Source organism: Medicago sativa, chromosome 5, assembly GCF_051527215.1.
Source record: "Medicago sativa cultivar Bolivia chromosome 5, Bolivia_mono, whole genome shotgun sequence".
Classification (NCBI taxonomy): Eukaryota; Viridiplantae; Streptophyta; class Magnoliopsida; order Fabales; family Fabaceae; genus Medicago; species Medicago sativa.
Genome location: NC_140753.1, coordinates 55367007 through 55376632, shown reverse-complemented (window position 1 = coordinate 55376632; position 9626 = coordinate 55367007). Strand labels below are relative to the sequence as shown.

Here is a 9626-nt window from a genome sequence, read left to right as displayed (position 1 = left end):
ACATTCTATGGTCTTGCAAGAAATTTAAAAATTGCATGAAAGTAAAGTACAAAAAATCCTAAGTATTACATTCTAACCTTTGGTGAAACTTAAAGTGCAAGAAATAAGATGGATATGGAATGAAATGGGAATGCTTATGAAAAATATGAGACATGAAATGCAATGGTTAGTAACACATGGTAATATCAAAAGAAATAAAGCAAGAGAAACACTATAACACAAAGCATAGAAAACAACCCAAAATAAAGGCAAAAATGAGTGCAAAACATGACTAAGCTTTGCTCATAAAGTGCAAGACTCATGTGACCTATAATTCTCACATTCCAACACACTTTTAAAGGTTTAGAATCAGATTTTGGAATGGGGATTAAGGCAACATGGTTAACTTGACATTTTGGAAGCAAACTTAGGCATATTTGCATTATTTATTTATACAAGTAACTTGTAAACTAAGTAACCTATCAAGATTCACACTTATGCAGCAATATCAAACACAAACAGTGGCTAAAACTCCATAAAATCAAGTGGCATAGGTCACAAATGTTCATCAAGAAATTGGAATTGGAATCAAGCAAATTTCCATCAATTTTTTAGCACAAAACATCACAAAATAGCAAGAAAATTAACACCTTATTTTTTATCAATTTTTAATATGCAAAATTATCACAAGAATACCACAAAATTATCAAGAAATGTGTATGAAAATTTTTAGAATTTTTAAAGAATTTTTAGACACAAAAAAACATATAAAACTTCACAATTTTTAACAAAAATAGTAAACAATTGACAAGAAAATACCACACACTTTTTAATCAAGATTTAACATATGGCAATATCACAAAAAATATCAAGAAAATGATCAAGAACACATAGAAATTTTTTAGGAATTTTTAAAGGATTTTTTAGGCTAAAAATGTGCAAGAAAATCACTAATTTTAACAAGAATAGAAAAAAAAATGCTTCAAATATTTTTCTCAGGCTTTAACACAAAAAATTGTCACAAAAACGTTAGGAAAAATGTCAAGAACATATAGAAAAAGATTTAGGAATTTTTATGAAGAGTTTTGGACGTGTAAAGGTGCAAATAGCAAGATGCAGTGTAGAAATAGCAAGAAACAGGTAAAAAACGAAAATCTGCAAAGAAAGGAAGTCCAGGCCCAAAGGGAGATGGATCCTGGATCATCCAAACGTATCAGGGACGTTGGATTGATCCAGGATCTTAAAAACCCTAGATCAGACGGTTAAAGGGCGCAGCGCATGGTAAGATCAAATTTGGCACACAGGATCAACGCACCACAAACAAACACGTGGCAGACCAAAGAACCAAGGGTGGTGATGAAGGGAAAGACCGGTTTGGGGATGAACCAGACCGGTTCAGGCGAACCAGCTCGGTTCACTCCCCCTATAAAAACAAGAGAACCGGTTTTCTCTTCATTCTTCCCACTCTTGCCTCTCTCTTCGTTGTGGTTTAGTGAGAGAAGTTCTAACTTCTCTCTATGACCTCCAGTCATCTTCTCCGGCGGGTTGACCACCACCGGCGGAGATTCCGGCGGCGGAACCCTAACCGCCACCTAAATTCTCCGATCTGAAGCTTTCACCGTTTATTTTTTGATTCCAGTACGAATACGGCCTCAAACATTACAAATAAGTCCTGGATCCATGTAGATCGGAGCCTTAACCTTTCGGATTTGGAAGATTTTTATGTTTTCTGAAACTTTTTTGCAAGAAACTTCGCGAAACACTCCAATCTACATCGATCTATGGATGAAACACCTTCATGCATGTTTTGAGAGAAAAAACGAGACGGTTCATGTGTTTACCTGTGTTTCTCTTGGACGGAGACTCAATCGGAGAAGATGAAGGGAGACCTGGTGATTCTTCCTCTGTGCTTCTGGTATTCGCTTTGTCGTTGATACAAACCAAAGGTAAACCGGTGAATGTGTTCTTCTTCTTCTTCGATTCAACGCTTGCTTCGATTCATCTTCTTCTTTCTCTCAGTTTTCCTCTCTTCGTGATCGCCTTAGGCTTGAATTGCGAGAAGAGGATCAAACATAGGTCAATGATGATGATTTTCGAAGAAAATCACTGAGACTATTACGAACCCAATCGAATTTTGTGAAAACCTAACGAATTTTCTGTTTCGTTTTTGATGATTCGTGTTGATTTCTGTGGAATTGAAAGGAGTTTTGGTATTATGGTGATTCTGTGATATTGAATTTTTGTGTGAACTGGACGAATTTGAACAATTTTGCGATGAATTGTGTTGCTGGAAAAGTGGTTAGGGTTCTTGGATGATGAAGTTCTTGATGAACTTCAACGTGTTCATCACTTTTTTCTGTGTTTGATCTGTTTTTGGGGGAGAGAGAAAGAGTGGAAGTGTTTGTGTTGAGTTGTAACAGAATGAATGGTATCCTTGACCATTGACTGTGACTGGATTATTTATATCTGATGTGTAAATTCCTGGACCAATAAGACACTGCCATGTGGACTGGACTGTAACTAACTCCCTATGGACAAATGAAAAATTGACACGTGTACAGAACTGATGACTTGGACAAAATGGACTAAAATGCAATTTTTAGAATTTTAGGACTTAAAATAAAAATAAAAATAAAATGAATTAAAATTGGTAACCGGAAAATAACGTAAAGTGAAATGATTAAAATTGACAAAACGGACTAAAACGAACCAATGGCCTAAATGAGGTACTTTAAAGTAACCTCTCTCTGCCGAAATTTCGTGTGAAATGACCAAAATGCCCCCGGGGCTAAAACGACTAAAAATGACTCAGATGCAAATTTTAAAATGGATTTTTAACAGGAAATTAAAGCAAGAATTTATCTAAACCAATTTAAAAGACTCAGAGACAATTTTTAGAATTTAAACAGGGTTTTAACACAGGAAAAGACTAAAATGCCCCTAGGGGCTAAACTGACTCAAAATGACTTCAAATGCAATTTTTGAAATGGATTTTGACATAGAATTGAAATGAAGACTTATTCAAACTATTTGAAAGGACTCAAACAAATTTTTAAAAGACTGAAAGAAACATTGAAATGACTAAAATACCCTTCTATGTGAATTTTGCAAATAACATTGAAATAAAATGTAGAGAAAGATATAATTGATCAGAGACATATCAAATGACTTACAATGCAAGAAAAGAAGAATTGAATAAGTATTTTTAGGTCCAAAATTAGGGTACAACAATACTACACTCAAACTGAAGAACAAGGGTTACGATTTTGGAGAAGCAAAATGCGATTTTGAGACATCGGAGACGGCTAGAAGGGCGATTTCTTCAACCTTTTACCAATTCATGTATGTTTTATTTCAATCATTGATTATGCTATTTGTAAACTCAATTATGAGTAGCTAAATCTCTTAGAGATTAGATCCGAGATGATTCTTTGTAACCCTAATTGATTCATGTTGCTGTGAAACTCTATTTTGTTTATGAATTCAATTCTAGTTTATTCAATTCAATTGTTCTTAATGCTTTTTATATCTTGATCACATATAACCTGATTTTGTGAGAACGAATGACCACTGACCATGGCTTTCGACTTAGACCTTATTGAATTGTTCTAACTAACAGGGTTAGTCTAGGAATAGATAATCGTTTGTTAGTGATAATAGGTTAACGTTCGGTAAAACCTTCAAGAATTATTAGACCACCCAAGGGATTGGGGGTTGTAGTTTGAGAAGAGGGTTCTAATTCAAGGGATTGATTAGAGCTATTTTGTTAATCATCGTAAATTAGAAGAAGATTCATAACAAATAGGTGTTGTATACCACTTAGGGGAACTTAGAGGATTCGAAGGATCTCATCTCATCTCTCTCCATATTTTCTTAATCAATTCTATTTTCTTTTATTTGATTTCATAAAATCAAACCTAATCTACTGCCTAGTGGAAACCTAAAATAAACTTTACACATCCTATTTCTATAACGCGATTGAATTATTGAAGTTAAAAACAGTCCTCGTGGGATCGATATTTTTACTACTTCGATAGTATTTGGTGCAGTTGCCAAACGTCTATCAGATGTCAATCATTAATTTTACATGTCTGAATGTGTAGAAGGTATTGGCATGAGTTCAATAATTTTCAGTTTCAATTGATTTCACATCAGGTTTGTAACTTTTTTATTGATTTATGTTTTACCTTACATTTTATTGAGAATCTTTAGATGCTTTTGTATCAAAAACTTTAAGCAACTTGCATAAGAACATCTGTGTCCTGTCTGTTTTTGGGAAAAAATCTTTAGGTGCACTTGTATATGTATGAATTAAACTTTTTTATATAAATGTGTGTATGGATAACTAACTGATGTTATGTTTAACTTCATGGTGCGTGTCATGTTTTGATATTTCCTTCATAGAATAAATTGTTGTATTGTAGCTGTGTTTGTCCTTCCCTCATTTGATGATTTGAATATATGGTTATAATTTTTTATCCTGAATTATTTTCTCCTCTGTTGTTCTTAATCTTGAATCCTTATTCTTTCAAGTTTAAGATTTATTGTTTTGATATGATGTATACTATTTTTCATTTTTAAAACATCTATGTAGAATGGGATGAGATAAATGCTGCCTGGGGCCAAGCTTGCCTTCTTCTGCATACAATGTGCCAATATTTCCGCCTATTCACGACACCGTTGTATTTCTTTTGTTTCCATCTCTTTGCATCTTTTAGGGCTGGTAGTAATTATGCCTCTTACGTATTGAAAACGAAAGTGTGGATGTTGATCATAAAATTATGCCTTTTAGCAATCTGAAACAAATTTCAGGAACAAACAATAGAAATAAAAATAGAGGTAAAATATTCATGGATGTATGGCTACTAGTATTACTAAGAGTTCTATTTCTTTAGGCAATATGTTCAGTGTGTTTCATATCAGTTGATTGGAATTTCATATTGATTAAATAGGTTTTTTTTTTACTTTGTAGGTTATATCGGTGGGTTACAGCGGTTGAGTATTAGTCTATTCTGCTACAAGTTTGCAATTAAGGTTCATGTGTGTGTGGCAGAAACTCTCCTAAAGTTAGGATACTCAACTGATGAAGATCTTAAAGATGGGAGTCTAGTTCATAAACTGTTATGTTTTCCCTGTTTGATTTTGTAACATTTTTGTGGATTCATATGAATAGGATTTAGATAATTTTAGTTATATATTTCTGTATTTTAAGTATTCATTAATATATTTATTTAAATTGTCAACAAAAATTCCCCCATTTTTTTAATTAAAAAAACTAAACAATTGCGACTGTTGTGAGGGGGTCGCAAGCCCATTTAAATTAAATTAAAGTGCCTACATTGAGACAGTTGAGAAGGGTCGCAAGTCCCTTCAAAACCATGTGAAAGCTCTTCAATTGCGACTATTGGGAACCGTTGCAGTACCTTTTGCGGCAATTGGTGGGACTGTTTTATGAAGGGTCGCAAATGACAGTTGCGACCCCAACATCCGTGCCTGTTGGGGAACAGTCGCAAATGTACATTTGTGACCCTTCTAACAGTCACAATCAGTCATTTTAAAAGTCGCAAAATGCATTTTTTCTAGTAGTTAATTCTTATTAAATATAAAGAGAGAAGGATCACATTTGCTATTATGAAAACCTAGCTGAGTGAGGGTACCATTGAGTCTCTCAAACCATTGCCTAGGGGCCTGCTTTAAACCATACAAGGCTTTGTGCAATTTACAAACCAAAGAGGGATCAGAGGAGATAAAACCAGATGGATGTTCCATATAGACCTCTTCATCCATAAAACCGTTCAAAAAGGAATTATTAATGTCCAATTGCTTTGATTGGCCATTTATGAGTGACAGTCAATGTAAGAATAAGGAGAATAGTAACTAGCTTGATAACAGGAGAAAAAGTTTCATGAAAATCAAAACCATGCATTTGGTGAAAACCTTTTGCAACAAGTCTGGCCTTATATTTATTGAGGGAACCATCAACATTCCCTTTTATCTTAAACACCCACTTACACCCAGTAGCTTTCCTATGAGGGGGGAGGGGAACAAGGGTCCATGTGTTATTTCTGGTTATGGCTTGGTATTCAGTTTGCATGACAGAGAGCCAGTTAGGGTCTTTAAGAGCTTGTTGGCAGTTTTTGGTTCAGAATGAGTAAGAAAGACAAATGCAAGAAGGCGAGGTAAGGAGATGCCAATTTTGGTTCTGGTCATCATTGAGTGAGTATTATATGGTGGAGGTGGAGGAAGAGAAGAGGTTGGACTCTTTGGTATAGTGTTGGAAGTAGGATTGTTGAGGTTGGCTGAGTTAGAGGGAGAGGATGCATTGAGAGTAGTGTGGGTAGGTTGTGAAGGAGTGACTAAAGGGGGTGAGGCAACAAGTGCGATAGGTGATGTAGATGAAGGAGTGGTGAGGCCAGAAGAAACAAGGGGATTAGGTGAAAGGGTAATAGGTTTTGGGGAAACACTAGTGGACTGAGAGCAGGAGGGGAATAGGTCATGGTAAGGAAAACATGATTCATTGAATAACGCAACTTTTGAAATGAAAAGACGTCCACTAGGAGAGAGACACTTGTAGCCTTTGCGAGAGGTGGAATACCGTAAGAACAAACATTCATGAGACCTAAAGTCAAATTTGTGGGGATTATAGGGTCTTAAAAGAGGAAAACATGCATATCCAAAGACTTTGAGAAACCTATAGTTAAGATGTTGACCAAAGAGACTAAAGTAAGGGGTAATTTAACCAAGTGTAGTAGAAGGAAGTCTATTGATGAGGTAGACAACTGTGAGAAAGGCATGGTCCCAATACTTAAGGGGAAGAGATGCATGACTCAATAGAGTGAGACCCAAATAAACTATATGTCTATGTTTACGCTCAACAACACCATTTTGGTGATATGTATAAGGACAGATGAGCCTATGATTGATACCAAGTTTAAAAAGATATTTAGTGAAAGGCCTGAACTCACCTCCCCAACCAGTCTGAAGAGACTTAATAGGGAAGCCAAATTGCAGTTCAGCCATGGCTTTAAATTGCTTAAAAATGGATAAAGACTCAGATTTATTTTTAAGAAGATAAATCCAGGTAAACCTGGTGGTAGCATCAACAAAGGTAATGTAATAAGAGTAATTTGTAGAAAAGGACAGAGGTGCAGGACTCCATAGGTCACTGTAAACAAGCTCTAAAGGAGTGGTGTAATGAGAAAGGGATGAGGGAGCATACAAACGATGAGCCTTACCCATACAACACGCAGAACAAAATTCAAAGACATTTTTATTGATAACTGGAATCTTACAATGGTTCATTACAATATGAAAAACATTTAGGTTGGGATGTCCAAGCCTTAAATCCCAAGTAAACTGAGAATTAGGAGAAATGGAATTTGATACAATGGGAACATAATTTAAAGTATTATAAGAAGAAACAGAAGAACTAGAGACTAAACAGGATGGGAAGCTTGAGGCTGACAGCTGAAGAGGCAACCTTGGAAATTCATACAAAACCATCTTTGCCTACTGAGCCTTCTAGGAGAATTTGACTACTGCCCTGAGATTTCACAAAACACTCGTCCGCATGAAATGCAAACTTACTGACAATTATAAGATTTTTGGTAATTGAAGGAACATGTAAAAGTTTGTCAAGTATTAAAGAAACTTTTGAGTTAGAGAGAAGGAAAAATGGAAGAGCATGAAGATAAAATAAGCAGACCTTGACCATTTCCTATGAGTATTTGGTCAGGACATTCAATGGGAGAGCATTGTTGAATGTTGTGAGAGTTTTTGGTAACATGGCAGAAGGCTCCAGAGTCAGGAAACCAAGAGGTGTTGGGATTGGGACGGACAATAGTGGCACTTGTGAGCATGACATTAGGTTGAGTGTAGGGCGGAGGATAAGGTGTGGGATACTGGAGTGGGTAAGGTGAGGGTAAAATGGGAGGTCTAGGTGGATTGGTTGGTCTAGGTACCCCATAACCAAAGTTATTTGATGCATAGGGGTTAAGATAAGAAGCTTGAAATGCTAAGTATCCTTGAAAATCAGCTAGTATTGGAGCCTGAAAGTACTTATTAAACATGTGATGGCACATGGTGGCAAGGTGCCCAAACTTAAAACACACCTGGTATTGGACAATACCAAATCATTCCCTGCCACGGCCTCCACGAGAGCCACCACGGTCTCCCCTATGTGCACCAAAACCAGAATAATTTTGCGAAGAAGAAGAAGAAGAAGCATCAAAAGATGCATTTACCTGAGATGATGTAGAAGAATCAGAGTTACCATAAGAGGATTCAGAAAGAGACTTAGCTTGAGTGAGATTGATATATGCTATTTCAATGGCAGCAGACTTCTTGAACTTCTCAGATCACATTTCATGTCCAATCAGTAGCTCCTCAACCTCTTCAAGCTCAATATATTCGAATTTACTCTCAACAACTGCGATTACCGGTCCAAATTCTTGAGGAAAACCTTCAAGCACAACGTCAAAGTGTTGTTGTGGAGGAATTGGATCTCCAACCGAAGGGAGAGCATCAACCAGATTCTTGATGCATAGAAGATACTCATAAATGGAACGATCACCAAGAGTAGTGGCACTAAGCTCTGATTGTAACTAACGCGCTTTCGCACGTGTGAGTTTCTAGAAGTGAGCATGAATACGCTCCCAAAGTTGGTACGATCTTGTACATCCAAGAACGTGAGACATAATCGATCCAGAGAGAGTCGATTGGAACCACGAAAGAAGCCATTGATCTTGACGATTCCATGCGCGATACACCAAATTTTCGATCTGCGCAGTCCAGTTCGGATTCGGAACAAACTGAGGAGGAATTTCTGGATAATAGATGTAATCTTGAAGATTGTGAGCATTGATAATAGGTTCTACTTGTTTATGCCATATCATAAAGTTCTTTTCATTAAGTTTTTCTTAGATTTTCAACTGAAATTTGACGCGAGGTAGATCTTCGTCATCGTTTGGAGGAATAACCGTCACCGGAGACGGTGGCGTTGGCGGTGGTGGAGAAGGCGGTGGAGTTTGTTGTTCGCTTTCAGACGCTATGGATGCAACCAGAGCTCTATGATACCATAACCGAATGAAAGAGAAGAGAGAGAGAGAGAGAGAGAGAGAGAGAGATCTAGAAGAGACTAAAGTGAAAAGTGAATTGTATTATTATTGTTAATGAGTTTTGTTACAGTGAAAGTATTTATAAAAGAAGTGTAACTATGCCACCTCATCACAATCTGATGAGGCAGTTAGAACTAGACAGGTGGCACAGCTGACATTTTCAGCTGGCACACTAAACACAATGTAATTCTAACTAGACTCTAACCCGTGTGATGCACGGGTTTTTGTAGAGTTTCATACATAAAATATCAAATTGGCTATACTATTAATCGTAGAGTTACATTTAAACTCAGAAACAATCAAACTAAGTCATAATTGAGAGTGATCGATATGCACAATCTCAAAGAAGCAAATCAACAACATTTAGTTTGCATCATCAAAAATGAATATGGAAATCAACAAAAATGAATATAGAATCAAAGTCATTACTTTGCCAAAACAAAGTAATGTTATAGTCTAATGTAGTGATTTTTGCAAATAAAAATTCAAAACAAAAACTTCATGTAATATAATACAGGAAAAAGTGAAGTT

The 9626-nt window shown here is 36.2% G+C and overlaps 1 long non-coding RNA gene across 1 annotated transcript; it reads left to right on the top strand.

Annotated features, from left to right (window-relative positions):
- The first annotated feature begins 4045 nt into the window (after positions 1-4045).
- On the top strand, positions 4046-5190 carry LOC146923209 (uncharacterized). The gene is made up of 3 exons (XR_015010894.1): positions 4046-4134; positions 4574-4818; positions 4952-5190. It is a non-coding gene; the product is annotated as an uncharacterized LOC146923209 (long non-coding RNA).
- Positions 5191-9626: the final 4436 nt, after the last annotated feature.